Source organism: Myotis brandtii, unplaced genomic scaffold (assembly GCF_000412655.1).
Source record: "Myotis brandtii unplaced genomic scaffold, ASM41265v1 scaffold349, whole genome shotgun sequence".
Lineage (NCBI taxonomy): Eukaryota > Metazoa > Chordata > Mammalia > Chiroptera > Vespertilionidae > Myotis > Myotis brandtii.
Genome location: NW_005363427.1, coordinates 963,416 through 975,779, shown reverse-complemented (window position 1 = coordinate 975,779; position 12,364 = coordinate 963,416). Strand labels below are relative to the sequence as shown.

The 12,364-nt window shown below is 36.0% G+C and overlaps 1 long non-coding RNA gene across 3 annotated transcripts in view; it reads left to right on the top strand.

The window, feature by feature from the left end:
- Positions 1-12,364, top strand: part of LOC102239002 — a 90,285-nt gene that overhangs the window by 67,416 nt on the left and 10,505 nt on the right. For all 3 annotated transcript variants that reach the window (XR_001363167.1, XR_313888.2, XR_001363166.1), the window contains one exon: positions 153-315. This is a non-coding gene — a long non-coding RNA (uncharacterized LOC102239002). The remainder of the gene's footprint in view (positions 1-152; positions 316-12,364) is intronic.

Sequence of the window (12,364 nt, the reverse complement as noted above, 5' to 3'; positions counted from 1 at the left end):
ATCAAACTCTGGCTTCCTGAACTGGTAACTGTCACTTTAATAGAGCTTACTGATTAAACTCAGAAAAATGCAACTAAAAGTCTTTGCCAGGAACTTGTGTGGACTTACTCCCTGTCTCCCCCCACCCCTTGTTCTTATTCGTTTTGTCACAGGAATGAAATGCAGATAACCCTTTAGAAAACTTTTGTAGGAAAGCACCTCGTGTGATCTGGAACAAAGACATTATATAATCAGATTTATCAAGCTGTGAAGAGGGAGTTGTAGCGAACAGAAGCAGCATTCTGTCACCAGGAAATACTGCTTTATCCAGAATTGGTAAGTTGAAAAATGGCATTGCTCCCTAATAGATATCATATGGTGTGTGGGGGAATTGTGAAATTGTTCACAGATCCCTAACAACTGTATGGAACCACAGAACCCATAAACAGAGTGAGGAATTCGAAAAAGTAGCAGCCCAAGAATATAGCATGAAGGCTGAGAAGCAGCCAGGTAATTAACAAAGTTTAACTGAGCATTGCCAGTTTAGGCAAATATATGTAATACAACTAGTTTGGCTCTCCCCCCTTTTTACCTTTTCCTTTTTAATAATGGGGGGAATCAAAATGGGTTATTTGGTAACACTGTAGCATTAACTTCCATGGATGTAGATTTCCATTTAGTATGGATAGTATGTATGATTTTTGGAAGAACGCTTTTATAATTAGGCAACTTGCCCTCCTTTTTCCATCCCTCTACCTAAGGATGTCAAATATTTAGTTAGAACTCCACAAAATGAAAGTTTAAGTGATGCATTAGAAACATTTCTTACTGATTATGAAAGGCAGATTAAGATGATAATAGATTTTTTTTACATTTGTATCGTGAATTTTAAGATTGTTCTATTTGATTCCATTAATATAGCAAAAAAGTAGTTTTTTCCATATGGTCCGTTACACTTTGAAAGGCCCTGATGAGCAATTCTTACTGGTGAGCCTGTCTATCTTTCTCCAAAACTTTTACATTGTTTTCTAATCTTGAATCTGAACTTCCTTTGTGTTTAAGTTGTCCAGAAGAATACAATAAAGCTTTGAATACCTGTGTTCTCTACAGTAGGTTCGTGTTTGTGAACTCTAAGGAAACAAGTTTATATTAGGCATGAATGTCTGATTTCTTTTCTTGGCTTTTTAAGAATTATTTTTGCTGGAAAAGTTGAATAGAATAAGAAAATACTATTAGAATGGTGGGTGACTACCTGATTTTACCAGTTTATTAATGGTCAATAGAAGCAGTCATGTGATATATTTATAAAATCAGATAGAAAATTGTTCTTTAACTGTTAGCAACAATATAGGTAACTTTGGTGATCTCCCTATATAATTGTGAATTCATAGAATTATAGCTGTTATCAGAGTTGTGCATTTTGGGTTATATAGGATATCATATTATTTATTTTGTTTTCGGTATCTTCAGCCAAATTGAAGGTTGAAGCTGCATTTCTGACTTGGTTCCCATTCTGTTGCTTTCAAAATCTTAAAATTCATAACTTGAAATGAAAAATGTATAATAAAATGCAGGCTAGCAATGCTGTAGTTCTCTCTGGCACTGGCACTAGCGTGGGATGAGGGTGGAGGAGAGGGAAATGAATCCATGGGGATATATTAATTGGTATTTTTTCTTTCACAACTTGAGAATGTTAAAGATTATTATTCTCAAACAGCTTTCAAAGACATAGACAAAAAGCAAGATAAGCATGGCTTTTAGGGGCAGGACCTCCAATAAATCAGATCGATGATGCAAGTGTGAATATTACAATTATTTGACTTAAGGTGTGGCTGAAGATGTGGAAAAAGTCTACTCATTTCCTTGAAGCACATGAATTTATAGGTTTTAGAGTCTTGAAGACCGAAAAATGGTGATGAAGAATTAAGATATTGACAGGTAATTTACATCCAACTGCTAGTTGTATTCAGTGATTCACAAGTATTTTCAGCTCTATTTCATGTAACTACTTGGGCAAAATATGATGATTTAACAATCTAGCTAAAGGCTGCCATGCTTAATGGGAAAAAAGCCTCTATATAATTTGTAGATTTGACTCATCCATTTAGAATCCATTGTCATGAATGAAAAAACAAAAACAAAAAACGATAGAAGCAGGCTGAAACAGTAAATGCTGGAAAGTATTTTCCAGAATAATTCTTTTAGATCTTCATGATTTCAGTTCTGTTTGCTGTGCTGTTATTTACAAAAATATATGAAAAATAAATAACATGGCATTGTCCTGAATTCTCCACTGGTGTTATTGAAAGTATTAATATTGTGTATACTCTGTAAACATTGTGCATGTGTCTTTGTCTTTATGGGTATGTAAAGATACAAACTAAAAGGAATCTGGTCAAGTGACAGAACTCAAATTAGTTTCTCCCAAATTGTATTTGGTATTTTTATAATCAGAAATAGAAATGCTTTCCCTTTGGGCTTGTTTCTTACATTTTTTATGTGGTATACCTTTTTGCCCAATTTTTCAAGGTATGTATATGTATGTGTTTATATACTTGATTGGAAGGGGGAGCTTTAATTGCTAGCAAAACAAGTGGGTGTTTGTTAGAACCTAGATAAGCCTCATAGTGTTGTTCCTATGACAACTGAGGGGTTGGGTGTTGAAATGTAGCTTTAAGTTCTCAGTTTGGAAATGTCATTCAGACCTCCCACCACAGTCTTATTGAGTAGGAGGATAATGAGAAGGGGGGAAAAACCACGAAGCAACATAAGTATCTCCATTCTTTTCATGTCTTCCTGACTTGTCTTTGTGTATGGATCATCATGGGGGTGGTAAACCCTAGGTCTTGAACAAAGCAATGCTTCAGTATAAAATAAATGGAAAGGGGTCAAAAAAGTTGGGGAAGATAAATAACAAACAGGGGTAATAGGCAGAAGAAGTTGGCTTCCATGGGTTTGTGGAAGTCTTTTATCCAGCGCGGACCAGCAGTGAGACCATCTTGAATGAGTTATTGTATATCTCTTCAAGAGCTGCAAATATTTCCTTAAAATGCAATGTGGAGAAAATTCCTTTGGAAGCAGGATAGTTTACCACTTTGGCATAATGCTTATTTATCTCCCCTAGGCTGACTACAGAGGACACTATTCTTTTAAGGTACATGCTTTTAAGTCAATTATTTCTCATTTAATAGCTTGTCTTTTTTTTCCTATGGGAAAGATAAATCATGCTATTAAAAAGTGGTAAACTTGGGTATTTTACCCTATGTTCAAAAATTACTTGAAAAAAAACCCTTAAAGATTGTTAGAGACTGGTTGTTCGTGGAAATGATTTGGTTGACTGAGAATCTTATGGCACACTGTATTGGGGGGCACAGGTTGTTTAGACTAATTTTGGGGATCGATTAGTTATGCAGTGTGGATTTTCCATGCCTAAAGGGCTTCCTACTTTCTACTCTTAAATGGTTTTGACTATTTATTTGGTCATTAGCATATCCAGAAGTTAGAAAGGAAAAATAGACTTCAGTAGGTTTTACCCCTTACTTAATATATAGGTCCACCATCTCTATTGAAATCCAAAAAGTTCTGAAAACCAAAAGATTTTAATGTCAAAAACTTGGTAGCAGATCATGACCTGAACTGACGTGAAGCTATTTGTAGTCTTTATCTCACTTCATACAAATGTTAGTATGTTTTATTGTAGCAATATTAATATGTTTGGTCATGGAGTGCTGCACCAGATTTGCCTGGAATTTTATATTGATGGAATAGTTACCCTATTAAATTTACAAAATTTCAGATAAGGATTTGTGGACTTCTAATTACTGATATGCGTGGAGCTTATATTATGTGCCAGGGAAATAATTATATCCAGTTTACATGGGAAACTGATGCACAGAGAGGTGAAGCAACTTTCCCAAAGAAACACAGCCAGGAAATTGTAGAGCCAGGATTTGGAAGCCATTAGTCTAACCGCAGTCTACTCTTAACTGAGAATGCTTATAACAGGTTCTCCTAGTGGGGAGTGTGCAAGTTCCAGGGGTCTCAGAGGCTCCTAATCTCTTCACAAGTTTCCTAACATTGATCTCTATCAACAGTCTGACTTCTTTAATTGGGAAAATTAAGACACAAAAAATAACTCTTTCCTTAGCCCCAAGAAACTTATCTTGAATAGTGGAAAAGGTTATTGCGTAGACATTCTCTGGTTCCTTAACTCCAGCAGGAGGTCTGGGCTGTGAGGAAAGAGGGCGTGGGTCATCTTGGATGGGATGAGCTCCCTAGCATGGGAGCCACACTAAGACAGCAGGGCTCCCAGGGGGGAATCAGGCAGCAGCCTTCGTGCCTCTGAAAGGATACTTTTTTATCATTTAATTTTCTTTTGTTTGTTTCTGAGATTTTTTTATTTTTGTGATTCTGTAATTCTCTTAACAAAAAAATATGATTTTCTTTTAGAAAGTAATTGAGCACTTCATAAATAACCAAGAATGCAAAATTTAGAAAATTTTTAGCTAAAGGAATCATATGGCAAAAATAAATGTAATTTCTAATCGGAAGAAGAGTTCAATATTGACTATAGCTTTATATTATGGTACAATGTTACCTAGAATCATTTCACTATGATCTTTTTTTTTTAACTTTTTAAAAAATTTTTCTTTATTGATTAAGGTATTACATATATGAAAGGATACTTTTAACAGTACTTCAAGAAAGTATATAAGGTGTCTCTCCAATACATATATATTTCTAGGGATAAAAAACTCATTCCATGCTAATAGCAACTTCCCCATTCTATTTCCCAAATTCCCTATCCCTCTAACCTGCTTAATTTCCTTGTTAGCATTTATCTCTGACATATTGTAGGCTTTACTTATTTATTCATTTGGTATTTTAGTCAAACACCAGCAGTAATGTTATCTTTGAACAAATTTAAAGTTTCAAATTTGTTTCTCTTTGATCTCCATCTGCAAACTAATTTTCTCCTGTCAATCTTAGACTACTAGAAATAATTAAGTTTTTTTGGTTATTGGATTATTCTCATTATTAGTTATCATTTTTATATTCACAGCCATGGAAATTTCTTTTTCTTAAACAAACTGTTTTGATTGTGCAATCAGAATTTGGAGGACTGCAATCACTGAGTATTTTTAAATTCCATAAGATTGTAATTAATTGCAAAGGAGAACATGCATAGTAAAATATTTTTATATTTTCTTAACTACTTTCAACTTAGTTAGGGAAGTGTGGAACTATACATAACATTTAATCCAGCAAAAAAAATTAAAACTATCTATGGGCTACCCTTTTCCTTTGAAAAATTAAAAATATCAATATAAAAAAATTATTCTTCATGTTATACTAAAAATTGTAAATGACTTAATCTTGGACATTTCCTGGCTCAAGTTCTTAAATTCTCAACTGTAGTCTATTGTCTTTTAATCCTATATTTATTCTAGTTTATACATTCTGAAGTATTAAAGATAATATAAAACAAAATTTAGAAATACATATATTATTTACTATACTAGTAAATACTGTGGTCATGTAAATACATATCTAGAGCATTTATATACTTGATTTTCTTTTAAATTCTTAAAAGAACAGGTTAGATGCATGTATGTAAAAGTTAAATATAATATGCTTTTGTAAGTCAATATAATAATTGAGATACTTTACTTTTCTTAGCTATATTTTAATAACACAATAGTTTCCAGTTGCTTTCTTTTAAAGGTTGATCTAATAAAGTAATAATTTGCTTAAAAATGAAATGTAACTGGTTACTTTAAGGTAGAAGATGGAGTCATTGATTATGAAAAGCTAAGGTTTTATTTTAAAGGATCTTCCTTTCTGCCTGGAAGAGTTTAATCTCCTGAAGCACCTACTCTCCAGAAAGCCCAATGTCGGTGGTGGTATTGGAAGAAAGCTTACTTTTTCCACCTTTTCACTTTTTAAATGAAAACCCATTGATTTCTCTCAATTAGGATTTGAGTGGCTAGGGTTGTTAAAATAAAAAAATTTGTACAGGTCCAGCAACATTTTGCAGGGCCCTTCCAAAGTTCTGGTTACCTGAAAAAATTCTCCAAACCTCCAGACATTTTGCAGTGGGTATCAAATATATGACAGTGGTGACCAGGACCGCAACAAGGTGCCTGTTCACAGCATCCGTTACAGTGTTTGCTCCTTAAGGGGCCCAGGCTTTGGAAACAAGTAGACTTGTGCGTTGCGCTGACTTTGCTCCCTGCTAGCTGAGTAAGCGACTCCATTTATGTCCCTAAGCCCCAGAGAGTGGATTGTCAGTACTAGCTCACAAGGCTGCTGTATTAAATTAGATAACACATGTGAAGCACATTCTGTGGTCCCTGGAGTAATGGTGCTTAACACACTTGAGTTCCCTTCCCAAATCCTTTTAGGAACAGACTTCAGTTTAATCTTAAACCCTATGGATCCATATGTATTTTTTTTCATATCAGGTTAAGCAAAACAGTGATGACAATGGTGGCTGCCATTTATTGCATACTTAACCATGTTCTAGATAGGCACTATGGTATTAGCTCTACTTGCATTCAACTGCTCAATCTTCTTGATAACCCATTGGTTCAATTATTGTGCCCATTTCATAGATGAGGACATTGAGGCTAGTAAGGTAAAAGAATATGTTTGACTGCTCAGCTGATAAGTTGTGGAGCCAGGCTTTCAATCCAAATAGGCGGTTGCCAGTATCGATGGAAAGTACTTCTTTCAGGCAGAAAAGGAGAATAAAAGTTGACTGAACCTGAGAGTCTCAGAAATGGCCTTCTCATTTCTAATTTGCAAAGTGTCACATCTGCCAGGCCTGGCCCTCTCAGTATTGAAATACAAAGATGACTTTTTCTGTTTCTTATTTTACAAATCAACAGGAACAGTTTTAGTCATTTGTGTTTTATGAAGTTTTAATTAGGCCACTGAAGTCCATGAGGGGAATTCCTTGTTTTCAGTTGATCTCATGCACTAACAAATTTACTCATGTAACTTCCCCTATTTTTTTCTCTAATGTTTTCACTTGAAAGTGGGGGTGAAAGGGAGAGCTTATGTGAGCATTTGAGTCCTAGGGATGTACTTTCAGCAACCTCTCTGGAGATTCTTCTAACTGGTATAGAATTAATCCATAGAAAGGTAAAATGAGTAAGAATCTATACTTACTAATATTTTTCTCCTTTATCACCATCTAGTTTTAGGTGATATCTAGAGGGGTAAAATGTCTAAGTAAATAATTATAAGAAGCCATCTGTTTGCATAAAACCTTATCCTTGGATAAGGAGTTAAATTTTCAGAATATGAGAAAGGGGATTCACATTGAGAGTTTCCTCCTCTATCAGATGTAGGCTGAGAATTTGACTGAGAGGGGAAGCAGGCTACCCTAAGCCATGGTTTCAGAGTGCTTAGACATCTTTTTTTTTAAATCTCCTGGCCTTGGACTGAGGCTGTCTGTAGGAGGATATACTAGTCATGCCTGCCTTCATTCTTTTATTTGTTCAGTTGTTCATTCGTTCATCCACTATCTCCCATAACTCATTCAGCACCTACCTGCAGATGGATGAAAGAAAGGCTAGGGTTAGGGTCCATGAAGGGGAGGAAGAGGAGGAACTACAAATTCACTTTCTTCCTTGCACCTCAGTGACTACGTCTCTTATTTGATTCTTTGTCATTTTTGAGACAAGGCACATTTTACAGAATCACATTCATAAAACTTTTGAAGCTAATCTTCCTTTGGCAGCCAGCTTTCTTTTTTTAATAAGGGAAAGAAAAGGCTTATGACAAGAAAATAATGCAGAGAAATTGGTTTTATTTCCTTTTTTTAATGGAAGTAGAAGAAAGATTCATAGTAGAGAATGTGTTAATAAATAATGTCTAAGAATTCCCCTGAGCTTTCAACTCATTTCCCTGTTTAGAGAACATTAAGAGAGAACAAAGGCCTCTACAATGATGTCTTGGAAAATGATTTTTAAATAGAATTTAAATCAATTTGGAGGTACAAAGTCCCGCTCTGCCCTCCATTAAATATATTATGAGTTTAAAAATAAATAAAAAAGTGTCACTAAGTAAAAAATGTGAAAAATGAGGGATACCCTCTCTTCTGGGGAGGTAAAGACAGGGAGGAGGGTTTATGCTACTAACACTTCAAAAGTGTTACTTGTCCCAATGCTGCAGTTAGGGTTACTCTTCCTTCAGGCAGACAGAGTCTTTACTTGTGATTTAGTAATGATTTAAACCTGGGAGTCATTTCCCATACTTTTTGGAAAACACACAACTAGTCATCAAGTTCTTTGTAATAGCACAAATTTGGTCTGTGTGTTTTCTGATACCGGTTGGATCACGCAGCAATGCTTTATATCTTTCAGGATGAAATGTTAAGTCTATGTCGCAGACTTAGTGCAATAAGTACTCTTTCGGACAAGTTAAGTTAGTAAAGACAGTAAATTCTTTCTCTCCATCCTGTTTGATAGCCATACTCTAAAAGACCCTTCCTTATCTTCTACCTATGGATAGTAGGGAGAGTATAAGCAAGGCGTTCCTTCTGAACTCATCCCTGCACAATTTCTCTTAAGGTTGGGGAAATGATCATCTGGCCCTTGAAGTATGGGGGTATTAGCAAAAATTGTCCCAGGTTCCATCTGAACCTCCTAAGCTTATAACGGAACAATTGGCAAAGATACCATATGGTATATAGTCATTTTACAAAAATAGATATTTATTGCATACCTACTACATGCCAGACTGTGTTCTCTGTCTTGGAATATAGCAGTGAACAGGTCTCTGCTCACATGGAGCGGGGAGACTGACAGTGATTGAGCAAATAAATATGTGGCAGGAGTTAGTACATGCTATGGAATAAAATAAAACTGTGTCAGACAGATAGGGAGTAACCAGGGGTCCAAGGAAGAACTATTCTATCTAGGGCTGACAGGAAAGGCTTTTCTAATGTTTATGCAGAGAATTATCCATGGGAAATGAGCCGACCAGAAGGGTATCTGGAGGAAGAGGATTCCAGGCAGAGAAGACAGTCACTGCAGTGGAGGTGGGAGCAAGTTGAGCAGGTTTAAGGGACAGAAAAGAGCCCGGTGTAGAACAGCAAGCAAGGGGGGAAGTAGTAGATGAGGTCTGGGAGGTAGTGAAGGGCAGATCACACAGTTGGCCATAGTAAGAAACTGCTGGAACATAGGACATGATAACTAAAGATAAGGAGAATGGGAAGTTTGTAAGGGCACAGATTTGGTCTGTGTGTTTTCTGATACAGGTTCTAGAGTATAGGTTATTGATATAGGGATTCTGGAGAATCCATCCATTGTGCCCCATAACCTGAGTGTGCACATGTTGGTAAGGGCTCTCATAAAATGCTACTATTGTAACTTTAATTATTATAATATGGAAACCTTGGTGATAAACAGTTTAGAATTTTGAACTGCATGGTTTTAAGTACTTGGGTGTTAAAAGTATTTTGGGTGGCCCTCCATTTTATGTTCATGCAATTGATAGGTTCCCTCTTATAATTCTGCATGAAAATTTTCTGTTTGATACAGGTTAAAAGGTTGTGTTGCACAGTACTTGTTTTACAACTGGAGGCAGAAAGGAAGAGTGGGAAAATAAAAGCAGTTGACCAGTTGGGAAGAATGGGATTGTGTCTGCTTTTATCTTTTAAATTTGTGTTCAAAACATTTTTGCAATTTCTTAAAGATAGAGTTGATTGCTGTACATGGATTGTAGCCCCTTATCATTATTTTACTATCATAATTCCTACGTTTTGTGTAAGGTATGTACAGTTTCTGTCATGTAGGAGTTTACATGTTAAGAAACATGATGACATCAGTGAGAATAGACATGTTGTTTTATCTACATTGGACCATGTAACCAGTCTTAGAGGGGCTTGATAGCTATTTAAACTAATAGGTATTGTCCAGGTTTATCTTACTACACACCCCCTGAGACTTTATACCTAATACTTATCACCTAGCCTGACTTTCCACTAGTTAGTTATGTATTTGGGTTAACCTTCATATTCTTTTAGCCAGGGACCCACCTGCAGAAAAGAGTTATTGGTTTTGTCATTTATAGTTCAATTTCATTGGACCGGATTTCCTTACTGCCTCTGGCTGAAACTGACCGTGACAATGAGAGTTTTACTTGTGGGGAGGAGAAATTCATAATTTGGGAACACAGAGTGTTTTGTGGAAGGAGATGCCTTGTGAGCTGAGAGAGAAAGGTGCAAAAATAGGTAAGCAGGGATGTAGGGAAGTCCTAGGGTACCAGCAAATCTGGTAATAAGCCCAGGTGTCCTTGGACCCTTGCCTCACTCCTCTCTGGCATCCCTGACATTCCTGCTTCTCTCTTGGAAGACAAGGGGTTATGCTCCTGACTTAGTGAACAAGGAATTTAGGAATGGGCGTTGAAGATACCATCTTCTCCAAATCTTCCTGCACATACTGCTCTCAACTGAGGCTACTTTCTAGGTGTAATATAGAGAGCTAGACAGAAAGGTCCCTTTTCTATTAGCCTCTGACTTCTAGCTTTGAGGGAAACCTAGGTATTGCCCAAGAAGTGGTGTGTTCTGTTTGGTCTCTCTGGTCTTGTCTGAATGGTCTACTCGCACTTGAGCCATTTTGCCCCATGTGCCGGGGGATTTCCCTTTTTTTCTTCCCCCATGTAAGCAGACAATTTGCTGCTTGATATTTCTGCATTTGACTGGAGTCTATTCTGAACCATTGTGTGGTGGCTGGGCACTGCAAAATGAGTCAGTTCCTGCAGTTTGGTTACAAGTTCTCAAAAAGTATTTCAGAATGTGGATGTGGTCAGCATAGTCATTTTCCAGGCATCTAAAAGGAAACCCACATCAACTGTAACAATTGAGCTGCGAACCTATGGCCTAGCTTTTCCTCAAAGGAAAGCCTGTAGCTCCCCTAGAATCTAGCCTGTTCTTTAGCTCTTCAGTAGAATTCATCTTCATATTTGCAAATCATGTTTTAACTGTATGCACAAGCAATGCGATAGAAGATTTTGCATCCATCACTTTTTGAATGTGGACACAAGTTTGCCAAGAAATTATTTTTGTAAAATGGAATCTATGGAATTAGACTGTAATTAGTACAAAATGTAGAATGTGGCTTAGGGACAGGAACTTTGGTGATTTTAGCTAATGCACTGAAGAAAAACTAAGATGGTTTAGGTACCAATATAATATATGGAAATGAGACTATTTTGTTTACTAATTAAGTTCTGAGCCTCCATAGACTTAGCAGCAATACTAATTAAAAATAATTAAATCCTTTTCAAGCTTGAAAGGAATTTCAAGTTTGTCGACGGTTAGAGAATATTTTAGTTCAGCATAGGTTTTAGAAAATAATCATTGTGAAATTTTTATCCTTGGGTACCCATGAATCATGTAAAATTTTGAGTTCTTAGTTATCAATCTTGTACCATTATTGACTGGAATTCCATTATGACTGGAATTTTCAATGATATGAAAACAAACAACAGACTAAAGGGTAAATTGTTTGAACAGATGCATCACCAAAGAAGATATATGAATGGCAAACAAATGAAAAGATGTTCAGCATTATTAATCATTAGAGAAATGCAAATCAAAATTACAATGAAATACCACCACACACCTGTTTGACTACATTTAAAAGGCCAACCATACCAAGCATTGGCAAGTTTGTGGAGGATCTGGAACTCTCAATACATTTAAGTAGAAATGTAAAATGGTACAAACATTTTGGAAGACAATTTGGCAGTTTCTTAAAATGTTACATATACACTGACCATAAAACCCAGATATTCCATCCTAGAGAAAAGAAAACATATGTCTCCACAAAGACTTGTACATGAATGTTTACAAAAGTTTTACCAATAATAGGTAAAAACTGGAAACAACACTAATAATGTTCACCAACAGGTGAACGGATCAACAAATTGTGGTGTATCCATGATGGATACTACTCAATAATGAGGAGAGAGCTACTGAGACATCAAGAACAGGAATGACCCTGGACTAAATGAAAGAAGCCAGACAAAAAAATACATACTGTATGAGTCCATTTATATAAAATTTCTTAAGGATGGAAAGAAATCTATGACACAAAGCAGATCAGTGGTTGCTTGGGGTGGGGAAGGTAGGATGGGTAATTGGGAGAGGATGCAAAAAAAGCATGAGGGTACTTTGGGGCTGGTGGAGAATTTCACTACTTTGTATCTTCATTGTGGTGAAGGTTTCATGGGTGCGTACATATCAAAACTTACCTAACTATACCCTTTAAATATGTGCAGTTTATTGTGTGTTAGTTATTCCTCAATTTTAAAAAACTTAAGTGAGCAGTCATTGTTATAGTAGATGGAGGGTTTTTAGATGACCTTTTTT